A 24,597-nucleotide genomic window follows, 5' to 3' on the forward strand; every position below is an offset into this window, starting at 1 on the left:
GTGCTGGCCGGCGGGCGGGAGCAGGGTCCCGGGCCCCTGGAGCGGGATCGGGCCGTGTACAGACACCCGACCTGCGCTCCACCTTTGGGCGGTGAGGAAGTGGGGTCGCCTCGCCCGGTCGCGCCCGCCTGGGCTCGGCCACTCTGCCCTTCCTTGCCTCAGCGCAGGTGAGCTGGCGCTTATCTTTAACCTTCCTCGGGGACCGGGCAGGACCGAGGCACGGATGGTTCCTTGGCTCCTCCGGGCTGGAGCTGGTCAACTGCAGTTCCGCGCCAGTGGACGATGAAGTCATAGTGCCTGTGGGTCCGCGTCTCTGTGACGTCAGGGGTTTCCAGAGAGGGGCCGTGATGTCATAGCAGGCCCTGAGAGGGATCGTTAGCTCGAGGGAGGGCCAGGAGGATCCATGGGGGAGAAAAAGGAAGTTCGGTTTTCTGTCAACGCCTGGAATCGCAGCGGATTTGAATCGAAAGTTGCAGGATATCAGCGTTTTCCAGTTTTAATGTAATAGTTGTCAACTGCTTAAACTTCAGTTCAAACACTAATTTTTAGTACAGTTGAGAGATACATTTGATCGAGAAAAATCTAAATTAGGGTAGGAGGGTTTTGGCGGGGAAGAGAGGACGTTGGGGTTTTCAATATAAGTGATTTTCAGAAAATTAAAACTCATAGTTTGATGGTTGGTGATTGGAATTGCTGAAAAAAATAGAGCCAGTTGGAGTTTGTCTTACTTTTTTGGCTAGATATCTGCTTGTTAGCATTTTTGTTAAGGAATGTTTAGGAGGAAGGAGAGCTGATCTTAAATGAGCTTTTTGTATAGTAAAGAAGGGAACTTTGAATTAATCCGACATTCTTCTTAAGTAATAATCATCAGAGAATTTAATTTATCCATCTTGTCCCTATGTATCCCCCATCCCATCAATTATGGATAATTGAAGGTTTTCTATGGTTATAACTCAGCAACAGCCTTTTTCTTGCGTTCTTACTAATACTGGGTTATAACTTAATAACATATCCCAGGACTGCTTGTCTGAACAGGTAACTAAAATTTTGTCAGTAGTGCTTTCAAATATTAAATTACAAAGCTTTGAAACAAGTGATTTGTTTTGCCTATGAATGTGTTTATTCCATAGTTTTCAAAAGAGGTCAGACTGCAACAGGATCTAGTCATTTGCCCTACTGGCCCTCTTCAGATGTTCCAGCTTATCAATACTTTTTATCATTTCCTTTGTCTGTAGAATCATGTAAGTAGAATCTAGTTTCAAAAGTAGCCAACTTGAAATTGAAGCATAATTACAATTAATGTTTTCAGCAGGAAGCTTTGGTAGGAGTCCTCAATCCTTCCTCACTGACCTTGACTTGTAATAGATTTTGTTTTATTTTTTCCAACACTTCCTGCTCTCCATTTGCTCTTTAAAGCAAATGAAACATTATCTCTGGATTTTTGCATCAATATGTTGCTGGAAGTTATATCATGCCTATTAATGAAGGAAATAAAAGCAAAATTGCCTCTGTTAATTGCTATTGGATTTTTTTGGAGGAAGTACTGGGGATTGAACTGAGGTCTCCTGCAAGAAGCACCCATCACTGAGCTATGCCCCCAATCCCTTACAATTGGATTTGATGGCACAGTCATAAGATACAGCTTTCCAATAAATCCTGTTTTGATCTTCATCATAACTTTGGGAATTTGACTTTGTTGTGGGTAATACTGAAAATTGTTAATTCTGTTTTTTTTCCTTTTAAGAAATTAGGAATTGTATGGTGACAATATTAAGTGAAGATCCTAAAGATACAGTTTGAGCCTTTGGAACTTCAAAGACTTATAGGCATCTGAATTAACACAAAGCAGTTGATAAGGGGGTGTAAATCAGCCTACCTCTTTAAGATGAAAGGATGATCACAAGGTGTTGATGGAATGAAGGAGGTACAAAAAGGAACACCTGCCTTAGTCTTTAACAGGTAGTAGCCTTCTGGGGCAGGCTACATGGCTCTGTTGTGTCCCTAGTATAAATGGGAAGGGATGAAAATCAAACTAAATGTGAGTTTTAAAACAATTGATGATAATGTACTATAGCTATTCCTTGGTGTAGTGCATTTTCCTCCTCTCTTTTGCTTAGCAATTATGATGTTTTTGTTTTTCCTTATGGAACATGTAATAGATGGAGGATAAAGTGTATTCTGATGTGACTGAGGAGCAGTGACAGGTTTAAAAAAAGCCAGCTTATGTGTATCTTTGTATAATAAGTCATAACTCTTATGAAACATTTTTTATAGTCTGTTTCTACTTTTGGCAGGATGTTTTTCACCCACGCTTTGCAGATTTGGGTCTAGGAAGCAATTTTTACTTTTCATAAATGGTTATATGGACATTAGAGATTGGGCTTAAAAATTATTTTAAGACATTTTGTCATCTTATTCACAGCATTTGAAAGAAATAAATAAGTCATTATTGATGTGGCATTTTTCTGATGGATAAAAGCAAATGTAATGAAGAATGAGGGTGCTGTATTTTAGAAATTCTTTAAAATATATTTAGTGGGTCAGTTATTAACAATAGAGTTTTATTTCTTATATTTTCTACTTTATTTTTTTAAATTTGTTTGAGTTTAATTCTGCAGTTTTTATATTCTAGTAGACTATAAACTTGTTTTAATATTTGTTGATGAAAGAACATACTTGAGAGACATCATTTGGTATTACCTTCCAAAATTTGCAGCTGTTTAGAACCAGATACTTAGGGGAAGCTACTATGGTATAATGAATGCCTTCCTTGTTAGGTCATGTGTGACAAAGGCAAAATTCAGCAAGTGCATGATCTGCAGTCCTTTGGAAGCAACAACAGAAAAGAGCACATGAGCTCCAAATGAATTTGGGTCATTTGGAAATTGAATTCCTGTCAATTCTTAATCTTCACCAAATTTATCTTCTCCCCTTTAGTTCATGCTTATGGTATTTTGAAGCTGATGAACCTACTGGTATTATCCAGGAGACCATTAATAATTAAAATGTAGTTTTTTTTTTTCCCCCCAGTGTTAGTTAAAAGAACTTATCAGCCTTTCATTTCCAGCTCCATCCTCTAATTTAGTACTCTACAGAAAAGGCTGTAGATCTTTCCTTAAATATTCAATTTCAGAAAACCAGCTTGTACATTTTCTTCTCTTAGCACAATGTATGTGTAAATGTGAAACTAAGCACCCATTATAATTGTGATTATAATATTATAAAGCATGAGTTTCCTTCATCCAGAAAACATTTTTGATGTCTTTGGATCAAGGACCATGACATGGATGAAATTAGTTTCCTCCAGGGTCTGCTGCAAGAATCCTTGATATTGTTGTAGAGGACCTTGAGAATGAAAGGCTAGAATCTGGACAAAAGGATGAACAATGTTCGTCCTTTGGTTAGATGAAGAAACATCTAACCAAACCAGGTTGGCTAGATGTTTCTTCATCTAAAGGTCAGTTTAAGGGGGGTGTTAGAAACTCAGATAAAATATGAAATAGATTATCATGGTTCAAAACAAGCAGAGGGCCTTGATTCTACAGATTTGCATTGTCCTAGAATGAGTAAAGCTTAGCTAGTAGTACTTTGTTTGAGGTAAGACTAAATGCTCAAGACCACTAGTCTTTGTATGCAGTCCTAAAGTTAGAGATAGAGAAGCAACAAATATCTGTTCAGTTCTTTCCACTCTCAGGCACACACATATCTTCTTTTTCTTTAAAGTGAATCCATTTCACTTATAAACTTGGAGAATACATGAGCCTCTCAGTCTTCATTTGTAGTCTCTGCTTTCTTTTCCTGGAATTTTATAGTGAATAAAATTTTATGTAAAAGTATTGTATATTGAGTACTTAAATACTTGCCATCTAGATTCTGTAATTCATATTTTGCTATATTTGCTTTACCATCTATATGCCTATCTATCCATTTATCTGTGAATCTATGTGTTTAAAGGACCTACTTTGCTAACAAATTTGGATGGTAACTATGCTAAGTCTTAAAAATAGAAAAAAATGAACACAATAAGAGGCAGGGCCTTTAAGAGGTGATGGTAATAGTGTCCTTACAAAAGAGGCTTGAGAGAACCCTTTGCTCCTTCTACCATGTGAGGACACAGGAAGCTTACAGGAAGAAAGCATTATCTATAAGGAATGATTCTGGATCTGTAGCCACATTGATCTTGAACTTTACAGCCTCCAAAACACTGAGCAACAGTTTTCTGTTTATAAATTACCCAGTGTAAGGTACTTTAGTATAGCATCCTGAATGGGTGAAGACAAAAATTGGTACCTACATGTAGGATGCTGCTATAACAGATAATTAAAAATGTGGACATGGCTTGGAACTGAGTAATGAATAGAAGCCAGGAGAGTTTTGGGGTATATTGCTATGAAGGGAACCTTAAGGATGATTTTCTGGTGAGGGTTCAAAAGACAGCTATAGAGAAAGCCTGAAATTAGAGATTACCTAAATTGTAGTGAACACACTGTTGGTAGAAGTATATCTGTAAAGGCCATTCTGACTATGCCTCAGATGAGAATAACATGTTGAAAACTAGAGGAAAGACAATTCTTATAAAGAATTTGGTTGAATTGTGTTCTTGTCCGTGTGCTTTATGGAAGTAGAACTTCAGAGGAATGAAATAGATATTTGGCAGGAGAAATACAAAGTGTTGGGTGCATACAGCTTCTTTGGACTACTTACAATAAAATGAGAGATGAGAAAATCAAGCTAAAGAAAAAGGGGTGGAGAACTTAAAAGATGCAGCAAATTCTCAACCTGCCCTTGTTGTAAATAATGAAAGTATGTTCAGAAGAGAGTGCCCAGGGTGTGGCCAGGTAAACTTTGGTTAAGGAGATTAGTATGGGTATTTGGAAGCCATGTGCCTATTTATCAATATAGTAACCCTGAAGGCATGTCAGGTCTTTAGGGCTGCCCTGCCTGTTGCTGGGGCTTTGGCGGCAGAATGATTTAAAGCCTCTACTCCCTGTATTCCAGCATATCATTCTTTGGCTGTCCCAGCTGTGGCTCCTGTGCACCGATGGGTATGGTACTGACCACTGTGGCCACCTTTCTGGAGGTCACAGATCGTAAAGTTTGTGTGATGCTATTTATTCCAAGGCAGAGTGCATGAACTGTGTGTTGGGGGCATTGCTACCTCCACCTAGATTTCAAAGGATGCTCTGGAGAACTTTGGCACCCAGGAAGAGAACTGTCACAAGACTGAAGCCATCAGAAAGCTGCCACTAGGGAAAATGTCCAGTGGAGCCATGGGACAGGGATGCCCTCAAGACCCTTGAAGAGCTAGTCCAGTATGGGAGAGATGCAGGCACCTTACTTCCAACTGGTGGAGAGCTGCAGCATGCATCGTACTCAGCAAAGCCATGAGAGCAAGGTTACCTGGAACCTTGGGGTCCAGTCCCCAGCACAGTGTGTCTGGAAGGCAGGACATCAAGTCAGAGGAGATTATTTTGGAGCCTTAAGGTTTAATGTTTGTCCTTTTGGGTTTAAGATTCGGTGAGACCTGTTATCTTTGTTTTCTGCTTTCTCCTTTTGGAATTGTGCCTGACCCACCATTGTATTTTGGAAGCAGACTTGATTTCACAGACTTATGACTGAAGAGAAATCTGCCTTAGGATGAATCACACTTCTGGTTTTCACTTGTATGTGATTCAGGTGAGACTCTGGACTTTAGATTTTTGAGTTGCTGGAATAAGATGTTTGTTTGGGGCTGTTTGGAAGAATTGAATGTGTGTGTGTGTGTGTGTGTGTGTGTGTGTTTACCATTGAGACCATTTAAAAAAATTTTTTTAGTTGTTGATGTACCTTTATTTTATTTATTTATTTATATGTGGTGCTGAGAATTGAACCCAGTGCCTCACACATGTGAGGCATGTGCTCTACCACTGAGCCACAACCCCAGCCCAGAGAGGAATATATTTTGCATGTGAGAAGGGAATGAATTTTGAGTGACCAGGAGTGGAATGCTATGGTCCGAATGTTTGTGTCCCCTTCCCCACAACTTGTGTTGAAACCTAATTTTCAATGTAATAATGAAGAGGTGGTACTTCAGATATGCTTAGGGTTGGAGTATGGAGCCCCTGTGAATAGGAATAGTGCCATAACTGAGGCAAATGGAATCCTTTGACCTTTCTATCCTAAGAGGATGCAGCAGTAAGAAAGCTCCATTTAAGAAGAATGGGCCCTCACCAGACACTGAATTTGCCAGTGCATTTGATCTTGGACTTACCTTTCAGAACTGTGAGAAATTTCTGTTTATAAATTACCCAGTCTGGTTTTTTTCTCGTGGTGGGGATTGTGGATTGGGATTGAATTTAGGGGCACTTTACCATTGAACTACCTCCCCAACCCTTTGGTTTTATACTTTGAGACAGGTTTTATACTTTGATAAGTTGCTGAGGCTGGCCTCAAACTTGGGATCCTCCTACTTCAGCATCCCCAGTCACTGGAATTACAGGTTTGCCCACCATGACTGGCTGAAGGTATTTTTATGTAACAGCCATCAGACTATGCCAGGCTTTTACTTAAGGATCCAGAGAAGATTTGATATAAAATCTGTCTAAAGACTATCTAAAGCTGTGTTCTTGGCCCTTTGTTGCATTTTATAATCCAACCCTTATTGTTTAGTCTTCTCAGTTACCATTCTGTCCAGCTTATGCCTACATCTATATTCATAGTTAACCAGTCACTAAATTTTTAGTGATTCTTTTATTTGGGTTTATTTTTTCCTGTTTAATCTCTGTGCTGATGCCCTCAGTCTAAACAGTATGGAGTGTATGAGATAGTTCATTGAATTGCAAAAAGAAAAAATTAAAATTTCTACTTTTAATTCCTTTTGGCATTTTTATGTATATTTTATATTGTATATTAGGACTTATGCATCACATTTATAAATATATAAACATGAGAACACATTCATGATGAGAGTGAGAGTGTCAGAAAAGTTGAGATAACAATAGAGAGCAGTACTTTCCAATAGAAATCAATGGGAGTCATATGTATAATTAAAAAATTATAGCTGGGCATGGTGGCGCACTCCTGTAATCTCAGTGGCTTGGGAGGCTTAGGTAGGAGGATCACAAGTTCAAAGCCAGCCTCAGCAAATGCAGGGCACTAAACAACTCAGTGAGACCCTGTCTCCAAATAAAATACAAAATGTGGCTCAGTGGTTGAGTGCCCGAGTTCAATCTCCAATACTGAAAAAAGAAAAAAAAAAAAAAATTCTAGTTAGCCATCATTAAAGGAAAAAGAGTGGAAAAAATGTATATGTGTATATATTTGCAGTGCTGGGTTTGAATCCAGGCCTTGTGCTTGGTGGGCAAGTGCTCTACCACTGAGCTGCATTCTCTAGCCTGAGTGAAAATAATTTAAATTATGTTATTTAACACAGTGTATCCCAAATGTTATGATTTCAGTATAATCAATATAAAAAATATCAGAGTAGTTTATGGTCCTTTTGTCATGTGAAGTCTTTGAAATCTGAAGTGCATTTTATATTAAACAACTCAAGTTTAGGTGAGTGATATTTTAGGTCTCAAACCACATGTTGATTAGCTCTTGTATTGGAAGCGTATGTCTAGACCAATGATCTGAATTTAAAGTTCTGTAATTGTTTGTTTTTCATAATTCCATTGTTTACTCTCTTCAATCTGTGTTCACAGATGCTAATTGGACAAAAATTCTGGGATGATGTTTCTCTCTCTCTCTCTCTCTCTCTCTTGTTTTTTTGGTAATGGGGATTGAACTCAGGGGCACTGAACCACTGAGCCACATGCCCAGCCCTATTTTGTATTTTATTTAGAAACCAGGGTCTCACTGAGTTGCTCAGAGCCTTGCTTTTGTTGAGGCTGGGTTTGAACTCATGATCCTCCTTCCTCAGCCTCCTGAGCCACTGGGATTACAGGCCTGCACCACCACGCCCAGAAATATTACTCTCTTAAACAAGAACCTGCTCTAGGTTTTTATGGCATGCTTAAAAATCTCATTTAAGACTTCATGCTGTGTGCCGTGGAGCGTGCCTGTAATCACAGTGGCCAAAGCAGGAAGATTGCAAGTTTGGTGCCAGCCTTAGCAAACCAGTGATGCTCTAAGCAACTTAGTGAGACCCTGTCTCAAAATACAAAATAAAAAAGTCTGGGGATGTAGTGACTGCGGAGAAGGATCCTCAAGTTCAAGTCCTGCCTCAGCAACTTACTTAGCAAGACCCTTCGTGACAATAAAAAAAAAAAGCGGGGTGGGGGTGGGGGTGGCGGAGTTGGGGATGTAGCTCAAGGGTAGAATGTCCTGGGTCTAGTCCCTAGTATCACAATACTAAAGTGTTCATTTGGTTTTTTAAAAAATAAATTTTGTTTGTAGAATTGTTTATTTGAAGTTGTAAAATCACCTTTGGAACTATAGAAGGGAATTATTGATGAACTGGAGTTTCTGACGATGAAATGAGTTTTGATAAGTATATCTCAAAAAGTACATTTGTTGTATTGTCTGAGAACAGTTGAGTTGGACTTGTTTCCAAAGTAGGACAAGATATCTTATTTCAAGTTCCGTCATCAGGATTATTCTCTGGAGATTCTCAGTATTTTCACAGTCCCCAGTCACTTTAGCTGTAGGAAGTAGGTTTCTGTAATTCAAAGTTGTCATCTTTCCTAGATGAAGAGCTCTTCCATAGTGATACTTTAGCCCTTTGGGGTACTATTACAGAGAACTAATCAGAATGTATCTTGAAAATAAGTCTAAAGAGGATAGGAGAGATTTTGACTTTAAGGAAGCATTATTTTCAACATTTTGTCTACATTTTATTTAGTGTGATAATAATTAGCTTGAATTTGTGGAATTTATTTCTTAGAAAAAGCACAGTGTGTGTTTCTTGCTCATGTCAACATTATGCTGAGTACATTAACTTGTCACTTTTTTCATAGTACAGTTTTTATAAATCTTAATTTTCTTTGACAAATAGCACTCTCCAAAAACTTATTTTTTATTACTGTTTTTTAAAGTCAAAATATTAATTTTATTGAAGAGTTCAATTTTTTTTAAATTAGCTGGTAAGAGGTTGTAACTTTTCCTCAAATTAAAATGTAATTTTATATTCTAGTTACACATATATTTTTAAAGATTGTATAATATAAAATATTTTTACACTTAAAATTCGCAGTACTGAATTTCACTGCGTAATTGTCAACACTGTGTAATTGTTGCACCACTTTTTTTTTTTTTGGTCCGAAAATTGGTTTGTAACCTTTTATCATGTAATTGTTGCATGATATAATTCTGTTTGTCACACCTTTAAAAGGTAAACAGAGGAGGAGGAGTGTATTCACCAGTGGCACATGGATGGATACACAGTTGTTTTCCTGCACACTGTGAACCAGGAGCCTAGAATTCTTAGTGTTCATGCCTTATTAATATATTTCTGAAAACCAACTTATGTGGTATATGTTTAGAGTGCTGCAGTAGTAATGGAAAAAAAATAATGAGTAGTGCGAAGGACAGCACACCAGACAACAAAACCAGTGAGAGCGCAGAATCTTCAGATGCGAAATTAAATTTTGTTAAATCGCAATAAATTTTCTCAAGTGTAATTTTCTGACTGTAATGCACAAATCAGCAACTAATGTGTGAACTAGCTGCGCCCCCCCCCCCGAAAAACTGATTGCTAAACTGTTATGACCATATGTGTGTCAATTTGAAATATTCAGTTTTAACGTATATTCACAAGTATCCATGCATTCTAATCTTACACCAAAGATAGTAATAAGTGATTTTTAAAGTAATTCTGGCACAGTTTTTAAAAAATACAATGGTTGTACCTTATTTTTTAACCAAATATTTGGCATAAAATCTGTGACTATTATATGGTAAAATACAGCATAAAATATTTAGAAACTATATTTTTAACAATGTGGTCTTGAAATTTAAGTAAAACTTAATGCTTTCTTTTGTTTGTTTTTAGTACTGGGAATCGAACCCAGGGATGCTCTACTACTGACCTATAATTCCCTCCCTCTTTATTTTTTGAGAGAGAGTCTTGCTAAATTATTGAGGCTAGCCTCAAACTTGCAATCCTCCTCCTCCTGAGTGGTGGAATTACAGTCATGCACCACTGTGCTTGGCTTCAGTGAAAAGATAAGCCAGGTTACTGTTTTATTTCTGGAAGGTAAAGGATGAATTATTTTACATTTTCTTCATTTGATTTGGCCATTTAGTCTGTATTATGAAAGATTTCAGTTACGTAGAGTTTTGCTATATAAGTTACTAAAAAAAGTCACCACAGTTCTTAACTGAAGTTGTTTTATTTTGTAAATCTTTACCTTGCCTTATCTTTCTTGAAATTTAATTGTCATGTTTTAAAATGTAGAGAACAAAGAGGTGTAAAGCTAAATAATTACTCCTTCACAAACAATTCTTAGCCCATTTTTTCTTTTTCAAATCGATAACTTAGTAGAAATTAGAAAATCTTTTTTTCCTTCCGATTTTTTTTTTTTTTAAGTGAGCAGCTTCCTATGTTTCTACTTGGATGTTAGTCTTATTGGTTCATTAAAGTGACAGTGAAGATTCAATATAAATTCGATTTAATGTTCTTGGCAGATGTAAACTTAAATTTTTGTCTCTTTTAGGAGAAAACCATGTTAACACTTCATTAGTAAACCTCAGTGTAGTCAGATTTTGTTAAAAAATTTACCATTTTTATTGTATGAAAGGATCAAAGCTTAATTTTATTTCCCTGTTCATTATATGTTAATGTATGTCTACTTTGAACCTACCACATTTTAATATCCCTTTATTCTATGTTGCTGAAACTGTTTTATAGAATAACACTATCAGAAAGTGTATTCTTTACTTCAAGAACACTTACTTTGAAAAGGCTGATGATTATGTCTGTGTCTAGGAGTATTCCAGAAGCCCTGAACAAAATTTCCACACTGGTCACCAAGTTTAAGAATTTTCTTCCCCTTGCTGGGTGTGTGGCACAGTCCTGTAATCCTAGAAGCTAAGGAGGTTGAGGCAGGAGGATTGGAAGCTTAAAGCCAGCCCCAACAACTTGGTGAGGTCCAAGCAAGTCAGGGAGATCCTGTTTCAAAATAAAATATAAAAAGGGCTGGGGATGTGGCTTAGTGTTAAGCACCCTTGGGTTCAATCCCAGGTGTACACACCCACACCCACACCCACACTGACACATCAATTATTTTTTCTTTTCCTCCCTGTCATCTAGCATGACAGGACTTCTAGCATATTAAGCAAGCTCTCTACCACTGAACTACACTCCTAGTGTTGGCTACTAAAGGGGATTTTGTTTGACACTTTTGAACCCTGTTAGAAACAATTTGATGATTTTTTTGTTTTGATGTGTTTTGTTTTGCTCTGCTAGGGATCCAACTCAGGGCCTCATACATGCTAAGCAAGGGCTCTTACCACCAAAATATATCCTCATCCCAGCAGTTTGATATATATGCTACAATTAGTCAGAAAGGATAAATGTCACCTTTATGAGTTTAAATGTATGTATTTATTGCTTAAGAGGTTATGTGTAATTGGAATGGATCAATAAGATGCCCAGAGGTTTCCACTGTCTGATCGAGACGGTCATTTCTAGAATTCGTGCCAGAAAATGGGGCTTGCTGGTGGTGGTAGCTCTGTGGTAAAGCATGTACTTAGCTTGCAGGAGGCCTTGGGTTAATCTTCAGTCCGACAAAAATGGCAACAAAAAAGAAAAATGCAAATTTTATGGATATTTCTAAGGTAAAGGAAGATTATTTTATACAATGTAATTATCACATAGAAATAAGAACAGGAAAATGGAATATAAAATTATATATGCCAGTCATAGCTATACAAAAATAGGTTGATTTAAATGATGTAGTTAAGAATGGTCTAGTTAAATTTTAGGTTAACTATTTTGTTTATGCCATGAAAAAGGTAATAGAGTTTAGACATATTTTAAAGAAAACAAGGGAAGGTCAATATGATACATTTTTCAGATAATCACTTTGTTTCAGTCTCTAATCTGATTCACAGGATTTACAAATGTTCCTATTTTTAACTCTTTAGAATCTGTGCTCCTCCAAGAAAGAACCTTTTGTATGCTTCCTTTAGCAGATTGGAGAAAAGGCTTGTTGGCTTTTTTTTTTTTTTTTTAATTAGTTGCTTTTGTTTCTTTACTATGAGAAGATAATGATAAATTAAATATGTATTATATATTTACAGTGGCAAAACAGCCCCAATGCTTCCTTCTCCTTTTGGTTCCTTTTCTTGCTCTTTTCCTTCAAAAATATTGAATTTTCAACACTTAATTTTTTTTGTCATTTTCATGATAGCTAGTGATTCTTGGTAATTAGCTGAGTGTGGGATCATCTTGAAATCATGGTCTAAAGAATATTTTTTTGGGGTAAGTAATGTGTTTATTACATGGTTCAAAACACAAAAGGTAGCAGGGTGTGGTTGTAAATACCTGTAATTCCAGCTATTCATAAGGCTGAGGCAGGAGTATGAAAGTTGAAGGCGACTCTGGGCAATTTATACAATTTTAAAGGCAGCAGTGGGGTGAGGGAGTATGTAGTTCAGTGGTAAGAGTGCTTACCTACCATGCAAGAAGCTCTGGGTTCAACCCCTACCACTGTAAAAGAAAACCCCAAATCAAAAAAACAAAGCAAATGCATAAGGTGCGAAGTTCTCTCTCTCTCTCTTTTTTTTTTCCTTCAGTGTTTTGGGCATGCTTTTCCACTCTCTGGAAGCAACGATGTTATTGATTTCTTGATTATTCTTCCAGTATATATTCTAGTCTCCGTTTAAATTTTTTTTTTTTTTCCCTGACAACATGTTTTATTTCCATTTCTCCTGTTGGCTCCCCTGAGAGTGTCAGTAGATCTCCTTGTAAGCATTTAGCCTGTCCTGGCCTATGCTCAGATTAGGGTCTCTGGCTGGGTGGACAGTAACTGACAGAGCAGACAATGGAGTGCTCTGGGTGTTTATGGTTGAGGGTTTGGTGTCACTGTGGCCCATAGCCATGGAAGCCTGATTGGGGCCTTCAGTCCAGGAGGCTCTAAGACTTGTCTTCATCCTTAGAGGATTTCTTGTCCTCATCCTTGTCTTGACCTCATCCTTGACTGCTTGTCCTTACTCTTAAAAAAAAAAAAAAAAAAAAGTGTGTGTGTGTGTGTGTGTGTGTGTGTGTGTGTGTCTATGTATTGCAGCATGCTCTACATACTGTTATCTTGCCTTTTTTTACTTAATAGATTTTTGTCATTACATTTACATATTGCTATATAAAGAGGGTATCTGTGAGACAGCCTAAAATAAATAGTGGCTTATTAAATAACAGAAAAGTGTTTCTCCTGTAAAAGATAGGAACATGCATTAGTGTTGGTATAGCACTCTGGCTGTGATCTTTTTCTCACTCTCTTTAAATTGAGGCATAATGAGCCCAGTAAAATGCACATATAGTAAATGGATGGTTCAGTGAGTTTTGGCAATTTTCTATACATACCCATGTAAAAATGGCACAGTCAATATATAGAGAGATCCATTCTGTCCTCCTTTCTCACTATCACTTTCCTGCTTATCTGGGATCTTTCTATACTTTTGTAGAACAAATATTGTCCTGATCTAGCTGGATCTCCAGCTACTGTACCCTTTCCAAGCAGCAGAATGGAAGAAGGGCAGAGGTTACATGTCAGCCTTTTAAAAGGAAGATTTCTAGAAGTTGCCATTTCACAGCACTTACAGTTATGTTTCATTAGCTATTATTTAGTGTTACAGCCACATCTCAAAGGGAGGCTGGGAAATGCAGTCTTCAGTGTTGTTTTTTTCTATTACAAACAATGCTATAATGAACAACCTTGTTTCTGTGTTATTTTGTGGAATGAATTCCTGAAATAAAATACTGGGTTTAGAGTATTTGTAGTTTGAGACTATACCTACTTTTTCCAAATTCTTGTTGACAGTGTTTTATATTGTCAATTTCATTGCCTGATAGGTAGAGAGAGAATATACTTCTACCCTAATGTACTGATAATTCCTTAAAAACATGGACTCCACAGTTAGCTCAAGTAATGCAATGTCAGGAGTTTGCATTTTATTTAGATCACTCCTAAGAGGAAATTGATGGTTAAGGGAAACAGAGAAACCTCCTGCTTACAAATACTTCACAGTAAACTGACAGGAAGACAAGAAGAGTAATGTTTTTAAAGAATTGTCTTTTTTTCCTTTTCTTTTTGTACTGAAGATTAAACCAAGGAGTGCTTAACCACTGAACCACATCCCCAGCCCTTTCTATTTATTTTTGAGATAGGGTCTGGCTAATTTGCTGAGGCTAGCTTTGAACTTGTGAAGCTAGAATTGCTGGGATTAAGGCCTATCCACCATGCCTGGCAGGAATTGTTATCTTAATTCAAAAGCAAAGTAAGTTGAGCATGTTGGTATACCTTAATCCCAGCTACTTGGGAAGCTGAAGCAGGAAGTAACACTTGGCCCAAGATTTTGAGGCTTTCTAGCGTAGTGATACCCCATATCAAAACACAAGAAATGAAACAAAACAAGAATTTAGGGCATAAGGCTAATTTAGCATTTTTTCCTTCTTATACTCTTGTTTTTTCTAATGTACATTCCTTAGCATGTCGAAATGTTTCTTCAACTTTTTTTTTTTTTTTTTGGTGCTGGGAATTGAACCCAGGGCTTCAACACATGCTAGACAAGCGCTCTACCACTGAGCCACACCCCCCGTCCTCATAATAATTTTCTGTGCTAATACTATGTAATATTATGAGCTATATTTCCTTTTGAGAAAAAAAGGGCTGTAATTCCAACACTTAAGTGGCTGAGATGGAAGGATGGGCTTGAGCCCAGGAGTTTAAGACCAACTTGGGCAACTTAGTGAGACCTTGTTTCAAAAAAAGAAAAAGGTGTTTTTCTTATACAACGATGTTTGGAGGCCTTGGAGAACAGAAACCTCTTACTTAGCTTCCATGGCACATGGCATGGCACCTTGTATGGGGCATATGCATTAATTCTGTCTTCTCTCATTGGACTGGATTTTGGGAAATTGATGGAAAAATGATTAGAATTCTAGTACCAATGTTTTGATCTTTCGCAGTGGGAGAGGAGTTAGATATTAATATGCCATTAGTATTTTTGAAAGTGTCATTTCTGTAGTAAAGAAACTTAAAAGTTCTTGACCTATGATGAGATACTTGGAAATACTTCTACTAGGTTATCATCCTTCCTATCTGGAGGTCAAATTCTGTAAATGTCTACTTTTTTCCCCCCCCTCCAGGGGAAGAGGGATATATTGATAAGAAATGAATAGCAATTGCTGGTATTTTAAATAAATTTATTCTTTTTAGTTATGTATGACAGAATGTATTTTGACATGTTATACATACAGGGAGTATAACTTCCCATTCTTGTGCTATGGGAAGTTTTACGCGATGTGGAGTTACACTGGTTGTGTACTCATATATGGTTTATTTAATTGAGTATACTGTTGTTTGTTAATATTGTTATAAAAAATATTTCTTTCAGAAATATTGTGTTTTGACAATTTTAGATTAATAAAAGTTAAATATATTGAAGTACAGAGAAATGTTAACCCAAATGTTAACATTTTATCAACTTTGATAAAATGTTTATCTCTTCTCTTTCTCTTCTTTATCTCTTTTCTTTCTCTCTTTCTAGTAAATATAATTATAGGTATATAACAAAGTTTCTTTTTTCTGAACCATTTGTAAGTTGCAGGCATGTTGTTTTTCATTGCTGAATATTTGTATTCCTAAAAGCAAGGAGTTATTTTACATACAGTGTAAAGACCAAAATTTAAAAAATGGTTCATTATAAATATCTAATCTACAAATATGATTCAGAGTGTACTCATATATGAACAGGAAAGTTATGTCCAGTTCATTCTACTGTCTTTCTATTCACATCTCCTTTCCCTTCCCTTCATTTCCCTTTGTCTAATCTAATGAATTTCTATTCTCCTCCCCCTTTTTGTGTGTTAGCATCCATACATTAGAGCATTTTGCCTTTGGTTTTTTTAGGATTGCCTTATTTCACTTAGTATAATAGTCTCCAGTTCTATTTACTGGCAAATGCCATAATTCCATTCTTTATAGCTGAGTAATAATTCATTGTGTATATATACCACATTTTCATTATCCATTCATCTGTTGAAGGGCACCTAGGTTAGTTATGAATTGAGCTTCTACGAACATTGGTGACACTACAGTATGCTGATTTTAAGTCTTTTGGGTATATACTGGGTCAAATGGTGGATCCATTCCAAGTTTTCTGAGGAATCTTCATACTGCTTTCCAGAGTGGTTTCACCAGTTTGTAGTCCCACCAATTACTGATATTTTTGCTTGGTAGTGTTTGCATTGTTATTTGTATTGATTGTTTGTTCCCTGTACTTAGAATGTTATTCCCTTAGATGAATTTTCATACCTATCTTCTGACCTATTTAGAATCTTTCCTCATATAGTATCTTCTCAAAGAGGTCAGTGCTGACCACCCTATTTAAAATTGCAACTGCTTTTCTTTCTGGTATTTCTAACCTCCCTTATGTCTCACCTTCCTTAAATATTACATTCAGCAGAAAGGCAAGTTACAACTGTATAGCTTTATAGGAAGTATAATTTAGAGGACAAGTAGAGGGTTACAATGGAAAGGTTTTGTTAATCTGTTTTACCCCTTAGCAGTTAACCACTTGAAATATATTCTACACCATTTACTTATTATGACTATTATTTATTGTGTCTCATTATCAGAATGTTAATCCTTGAGAACTTTTGTCTATTTGTCTTCTCTATTCCAAGCGCCTTATAGATGCTGAGAAAATATTTTGTCTCATGAGTAAAGGTAGAAAAGAATGTTACCATGAGAAAGCTATAAAATAGTTAACATTGTAAATATATTAAAAATGCATAAAATGTATATAAAAATGTATATATACACAAACACACATGTAGTTTTTGGTACCAGGGATTGGACTCAGGGGCCCTTAACCACTGAGCCACATCCCTAGCCCTTTGCTATATTTAATTTAGACAGGGTCTCACTGAGTTGCTTAGGGCCTAAATATTAGATTCAGCAGGAAGGCAAAATTTACAATCCTATAGCTGTGTAGAAATTTTAATAGAGGAATAGAGAGGAAGACAGTGAGTAGATTCTGCTATTTTGGATTTTTAGGAGAAACTTCCTTATTAATGGGGATAGTTTTCCTCTGCCTCCACATAAAATAATTTCAATTTTATATTCTGATTAGCATATTCTGTCTTTTAATGTTTTTTGAAAATTAGCAACTTGTCTATTTTTTAATAATAGGGCAAATTTACAAGAAATAAAAATATTTACCATAAAAAATTTCTGTTCTAAGGAGCGTCAGAATATACTTGGTTATCTCCAATGTAAAACTAGTTTTAAAACAATGGTTGATTAGGGGCATATATTAGAATCTGCAATTGCAGGAAATTATGTGTAAGGATATCAACATTATTTAAGTACTTTTCTTGGTTCTTCTACCCAATTTTAGTGTAGGAAAATACTGTAAATAAAAGTTTTTTCCTTGTTTTTTAGTGCTGGGGATTGAATCCAGTGCCTTTTTCATGCTAGGCAATGCACTCTACCACTGCATACACCTCCAACCCCTTCTTTCTATTCTTAAACTGCTATGTTAGTGTGGCTAGGACTAGAAATTTCCCAGGGATGTGTTTTGGTCTCTTTTCATCTGAGTACCCAGTGGGCCCTATTAATCTGAAGACTTTTATATCTATTAACTTGTTCCTCTATTGTTATTTATTTTGTTATTTTTAGATATATGATAGTAGAGTATATGTTGATATACTATACGTATATGGAGTATAACTTATTCTGGATCCCATTCTTGGGGTTGTACATGATGTGGAGTTTCATTGGTCATGTATTCATGTTCAGTATGAACATATGAAAATTATGTGTGATTCATTCTACTGTCTTTCTTATTCCCAACCTCTTCTCCCTTCCCTTCATTCCCCTTTGTCTAATCCAATGAACTTCTATTTTCCTCCCCCCTTTATTGTGTTAGCATCCACATGTCAGAACATTCGGCCTTTGGTGTTTGGGTATTGGCTTATTTCACTTGGCATGATGAGCTCCAGTTTCATCTATTTACTGGCAAATGCCATAATTTCATTCTTTATTGCTGAGTAATATTCCTTTGTATATATATATAACCCATTTTCTTTATCAATTCATCTGTTGTAGGGCACCTACGATGGTTCCATAGCTTGGCTATTGTGAATTGAGCTACTATAAATATTGATGTGGCTGTGCCACTATAGTATGCTGATTATAAATCCTTTGGGTATATACCAAGGAGTGGGATAACTGGGTCAAATGGTGGTTCCATTCAAAGTTTTCTGATAAATCTCCATACTGCTTTCAAAAATGAATGCTTCACAGATTTTTGTGTCATCCTTGTGCAGGGGCCATGTTAATCTTCTCTGTATCATTCCAGTGTTAGTATATGTACTGCCAAAGTGAGCACCTGCTTCTCTTTTAGCTCTGGAAATTCATATTCCTTTTAAAACTTCTTCCTTTTAGTTAATTTTTTTTTGGGGGAGGGGTTGTTGTTCATTTGGGGATCCTGTTTGGCAAATTCTGATGACCCCCCCCCAAGTTTATGCTGTGTTTCCTTTTGATACTTTTTTGACTTTTTTTTTTTTTTGGTCTAAAGTAGAAAAAATAATTTAAATGTATAATTTAATTAATATAGAGTATTTATATTTTTGTCTTAATAACTGTAAACCTTACACTGCTTTAGAAATTTTCTGAGACCCTTATTCATTTTTTCTTTTTTTATGGCATTTTGTCTTTATTCTGGATGAGCTATCCCAGATGTTTCTAAGCATCTTGATTTTCCTTTTAGGGGGATTTTAATAAGTTCTGTTTTATAATTTTTATTTCCTCCTTTCTCTCATTTTCCTTTTTATTTCCTATCTCTTTCTTTTATAGATGGTGATTTTGACTTAGCCAGTCAAATTAAATGTCTGTTTCCTAGGTAGAATCCATTAACTGATACACTCTGTTAGGGTAAACAATTAGGAAGGGGCCTGTATTATTCCTGATAGATAGAGCTAATGTTATAATAGCTGAGTCAGTTCTCTTAGAACTGTTTGATTTCTTTAAAGAAGGCCCAGCCAGTTGTATTTTTAAATAATGTAAACAAAATGTAAATCTCAAAGATAACTAAGATTTTGAAGGTTAATTATCCTGTCTAGAAATGTTCATATAAGTCATCTTCTGTGTATTAGAAAGAAAAGTTTTAGGGTAAAGAGTAGTATAGCAGGGCTGGGGATGTGGCTCAAGTGGAGGTGCACTTGCCTGGCATGCGTGCGGCCCGGGTTCGATCCTCAGCACCACATACAAACAAAGATGTTGTGTCCGCCGAAAAAACTAAAAAATAAATATTAAAATTATTTTAAAAAGTTAAAAAAATAAAAAAAGAGTAGTATAGCAGATAGTAGTATAGAGCCAGATGTTGGAGTCAGACTGCTTGGGTTCATTTTTGGTTCTGCCACTTACCAGTTAGTACGCTAAGTTACTAACAAATTTTCTCTTCTATAATATTTGGACAATAATAATGCCCACCTATTAGGGTTATTATAAGGGTTTAGTATGCTCTCATAAGATATTAATTTGCCTTTTCTCTCTACTAGTAACAGTTGGGTGAGTTAGGATTTAATGGTGAGCCTATAGCAGAAATTCTGGTAGGATTTGGAAATTTTAGATTGTATTTGTCTTTAGAACCTCAAAGAATACTTAATATTTTATATGAATCATTGAAATGTGGAGCTATATGTATATGCAAATGTTGTTATAAAAGGATTTATAAAACTCTCTACTTGTTCCCAGAGAAAGGATCATACTAAAGATAGTTTAATCATGTTTATAATCCTAGCAACTGGGGAGGCTGAAGCAAGAGGATCACAAGTTTAAGGCCAGTTTCAGCATCTTAGCCAGACCCTGACTTAAAATAAATTGGGGCCGGGATATAGGTTTGTGGTAGAGACCCCTAGGTTCAATCCCCAGTAGTGGCGTGTGTAGAATCTTGGAGCACAGCCAGAAAACTGGGAATGAAAAAATACTATTTTCTTGCCCAGAAACTCTGTGTACAATTAGAATCATATGTGCTCAGGATGCCAGGAAAGCTTTATTCCCATACAAAACACACACTGACAGTCTACTTCTTGGATTTCAGGAATGTTTAAAGTTTCTGTATAAATTGATGTCTGGGAGAAGACTGGCCAGAGGAAATAATTCCCTTCTCAAAACAGGCTTTTTTTGCTTTGAGTTTATTTCTATTGTGATGAAACTTTTCTTACCATACCTGACACTATTTGTAAAACTCGGAGTTAAATGATTAAAAGTCTTATGTAACTTTGTGTGGTGGTGCACGTCTGTAATCCCAGCAACTCAGGAGGCTGAGGCAGGATGATTGCAAGTTCCAGCCAGCCTCAGCACTGTAAGGAGACCCTGAGCATCTTAGCAAGACCCTGTCTTAAAATTAAAAGTAAAAAGAATTGCGGATGTATGACAAAGTGTGTTCAATTCACAGTATAAAAAAGAAAAAAAAATCTTATGCAGTTGTTCATATCAGCTCCTTACCCCCACCTGACCCTGTTTGATCCCAGGGATTTCAGTTTAGATTATTTCTCTTTTCCCCACTCTTACATAGAAGAATCCTTGAAGTCTTTTATTGTTACTGGTCATCCCTTTAAAAAAATTAAACACTGCCAGTAGCTTGGTGGTAGAGTGCTTGCTTGGCATGTGCAAGGTTTGATCCTGACATTGTAAACATACAAACTTCATTAAAAATGGAAGCATAAGCAAAATAGGGAGCTCCTCTGTATTTACCACTTACGTGTTTTTTTTGTGTGTGTGTGTGTGTGTAAATTATCTTTTTTCCCCCCTGCATTTTAAAAAATGTTTTGTAGTTGTAGTTGGACACAATGCCTTTATATTATTTATTTTTATATGGTGCTGAGGATCAAACCCAGTATTTCACATGTGCTAGGTAAGCTCTCTACCGCTGAGCTACAACCCCAGCCCCACAAGTTAATTTTAACTGGCACCAACCTTTGCCTTACTGGTTTGTTCCATGTCTTCATGTTTTAAAAAAAAAAATTACAAAGCAAATTCCAATTATCATGTCATTAATATGTTCTTAAAAAATCCCCCCATAAGCACAATGCCATTAAACCACCTAACAAACCTAATAGATTGATCTGATGGCTGATTGTTTTTAGTATCATCAGATTCCTTTGTTACCTAAAACCCTGATATATTCAAGTTTGTAGTATAATTTTTAAATGACCACTTTATGTATATTACAAATATTTGTATTTTACAAATGCATAATATGTTATGGAAAATATTAACTAAAAAGTACATGGAATCCATGTAATAAACTCTTCTACCTATCACTCATCTTAACAACAATTGTCAAACCACCACATTATGTGGGGAGGAGAAATTACCAACTTATGCCCAGTTTTCTTTCATCTGTTCCCCTCACACTTCCCTCTCCTGTGTATTTTCAAGGGAATCTCAGAGCAGATACTATATCATTTGGAGACAAGATAAAGGATTTTTTAAAACATACCTTTTATATATATATATATATATATATATATATATATATGGACACAGTCATGATACTATTAATCACCCCTCCATCTCCATTCCTTCATATTATCAACTATCCAGTGTTCTAATTTCCAGTTGTTTCAGATGTCATTGTTTTTGGTGATTTGAATCAAGATCAGTATAATAAGGTCTCTACCTTGCAGTTGGTTGGTAATGATCTTTAAGTACCTTTTAGTCTATAGAGTTCCACTTAACTACTTCTTTTTTTTCTTTCCCCTGCAGTTTTTGTTTTATTTAAAGAACCAGGCTTGGGAGGAGGGAGCCTGAGAAGAATGGAAGAATTTTGGATTGGGCAAAGGGGAGGGGAAAGGGAAAGGGGCATGAGGGGTAGGTAAGATGGTGGAATGAGATGGACATCGTTACTCTAGGTACGTGTGTGATTGCACAAATGGTGAGACTCTGCATTGTGGACAACCAGAGAAATGAAAAGTTGTGCTCCATTTGTGTACAATGAAACGAAATGCATTCTGCTGTTATGTTAAAAAAAAAAAAAAAAAAGAACCAGGCTTTATTTGTCTTTCAGTGTTTCTCAGAGTTTGGATTTTAATGATTACATTCCTGTGGTGTAGTGCATCATGTTTTTATGTACTTTGTATTTTCTGTAAATTAGTGACTGAATGTCACTTTAGGATATATAATGTATACACATGGTAAAAATTTAAAATGGTTCAAAAAGCTGTACATTGAAAAGCCTTTGGAACCTTCCCCAGAGGCAACTATTATGTCTAGAATGATATGTTTTTATTAAGCTGTTAAATCTCCATAGAACATACAAATATTCTTTTAATTCTGAAGATACAAAGGGAGTTCTCTTGTAAATTTTAGAATTTGATTTAAATAATATAAAAGCATACGGAACAGTCGTTCCGGTTTTGGTAAAACAGAATTTATAAGATGAGATAATAGTTAATTAGATGTTATAAACCAGATTTCTTGGCACAGCAGTGCACTACTCTTTACGCAATTACAACAGGAAAAGCAATTCTGTTAAGGGAACATTTTCAAAGAATCTTCTTTACTAACATTATACAGTATCTAGTATTGTTTTATTTTCTTAAATATGAAGATAGTGATAGTATAAATGAGAGCAATATTTGTATCTATGGCCTTTGGCTGGTTTTGAATAAGAAAGTACATAGCACAGTACCAATTGTGGAAGAGACATTTGAATGTTAGTTTTCTCTTCTGTAAACATGGTCATAATTGCGAAATTCTTTTCTCTTCAGTAGAAAGTTTAAATAGAAGGCTTAAGGAACCCTGTCCATAGGTTGGGGGTCAAAGAACAAGTCAGTGAGCCAGGGTTTACAATTTGAACCACTTTATCATGACAGGTTTTAGAACACAAGAAAGGTGTTGTGAACTCAACAGGTTCAGACGAGTGATGTGAGTGTTGGGGTCAGAAACCATGTTTACAAGGCCACAGTATTGCCTGAGAAGAAATGTGCACTCAGAAGAACGAGCCTGGGTGCAAAGGTAGAGAAAGGGTAGTTAAAGTTAGTTTCAATTTCCCTGTTATTTATAAGGCTCCTGTGGCCTAGTGTAAAGAATTGTTTCAGTACACCCACTAGAAAGCCCTTGCTATTCTGGTTCTCTTATAATATGTTGGCTCCCCAAATGGGTGAGAGGTATTTTCTTTTTGAATTATGGTGTGTGTATGTGTGGCAGCAGTGGAAAAAAGGTGTGTTGAGCATAATGGAACAGAGTTAAGAACATTGTACAATTAATTGCCTGGAATAGAAGGTGCCCACAGTAGCCTTGGTTATTCTAGCACAATAGAATACTATGCCTGGGTATGATGGAGGAACAAAAAAAAAAAAAAGATTTTCATTTCCCCTAAGCAATTTGTTTGGAGATTCATTTGTATTAGTCAAAATATACATATACTTTTTCTTTTCTTTTTGGCAGTACTGGGGATGAACCCCCCAGGACCTTGTATATGCTAGACAAGCACTCTACCATTGAGTTACACCCCCAATAATTGATACATAATTGGATTGAATTAATTTTTGCATTCCCTACTGGGAATCTAGGTGGGTTCTTGAGAAAGATTCCTAATTTTACCATCTGGCTTGGTATTGCTGGAAGCACTTGAGATTGCTCTCTCCATACCCCCATGAAATTGAGACTGCATATATACAAGGGTCTAATAATATGACAAGTGTTAAATACAATTTCCTCTTTTTAGTTTATGTTCTAAAGTTTGAAAAGCATATTAGTTCATTGGCAAAGCTCTTCGAAGTTGAACAGTTATTGCTGGTGGAATGAATTCCCTACTGTGGTACAGGGTTAGACTTGGTGAACTCTTAGGTTGTAAAATGGACCCATATCATGTTTTAAATAATTTAAATATGTATATAATAACGATTTCCCCAAATGAAGAAAAATAAAACTGGAAAAAACGCTTAAATTTTTTCTCCTCTTCATTTACATTATTAGGCCTTCATAATTGTGAACAATAATATCTGTCTTTTCCTCCTATATGGAAATATGGCTGTTTCATACATACAGGCAGTATTCTTTTTTTTTTTTTTAATATTTATTTTTTAGTTTTCGGCGGACACAACATCTTTGTTTGTATGTGGTGCTGAGGATCGAACCTGGGCCGCCCGCATGCCAGGCAAGCGCACTACCGCTTGAGCCACATCCCCAGCCCCAGGCAGTATTCTTTTTTTTTTTATTTTTTATTTTTTTTTAAAGTTTTCATTGTTGGCTGTTCAAAACATTACATAGTTCTTGATATATCATATTTCACACTTTGATTCAAGTGGGTTATGAGCTCCCATTTTTACCCCATATACAGATTGCAGAATCACATCAGTTACACATCCATTGATTTACATATTGCCATACTAGTGTCTGTTGTGTTCTGCTGCCTTTCCTATCCTCTACTATCCCCCCTCCC

General features: G+C 36.2%; 1 protein-coding gene and 1 non-coding gene across 3 annotated transcripts in view; one reads left to right on the forward strand and one right to left on the reverse strand.

Annotated features, from left to right (window-relative positions):
• The first annotated feature begins 14 nt into the window (after window positions 1-14).
• Window positions 15-24,597, forward strand: part of Fbxo34 (F-box protein 34) — an 83,928-nt gene continuing 59,345 nt past the window's right edge. The window contains exon 1 of one of the 2 annotated variants that reach the window (XM_048793491.1): window positions 15-167. The gene's annotated coding sequence lies outside the window, so the exon portion shown is untranslated. Of the gene's footprint in view, window positions 168-188; window positions 5,677-24,597 lie in introns of those variants that run through there. The other variant, XM_015480913.2, reaches the window with a different exon arrangement.
• LOC125613457 lies at window positions 18,431-18,534 on the reverse strand. Its single transcript, XR_007344024.1, has one exon. It is a non-coding gene; the product is annotated as a U6 spliceosomal RNA (small nuclear RNA).

The sequence above is a fragment of the Marmota marmota genome, unplaced genomic scaffold (genome assembly GCF_001458135.2).
Source record: "Marmota marmota marmota unplaced genomic scaffold, marMar, whole genome shotgun sequence".
Classification (NCBI taxonomy): Eukaryota; Metazoa; Chordata; class Mammalia; order Rodentia; family Sciuridae; genus Marmota; species Marmota marmota.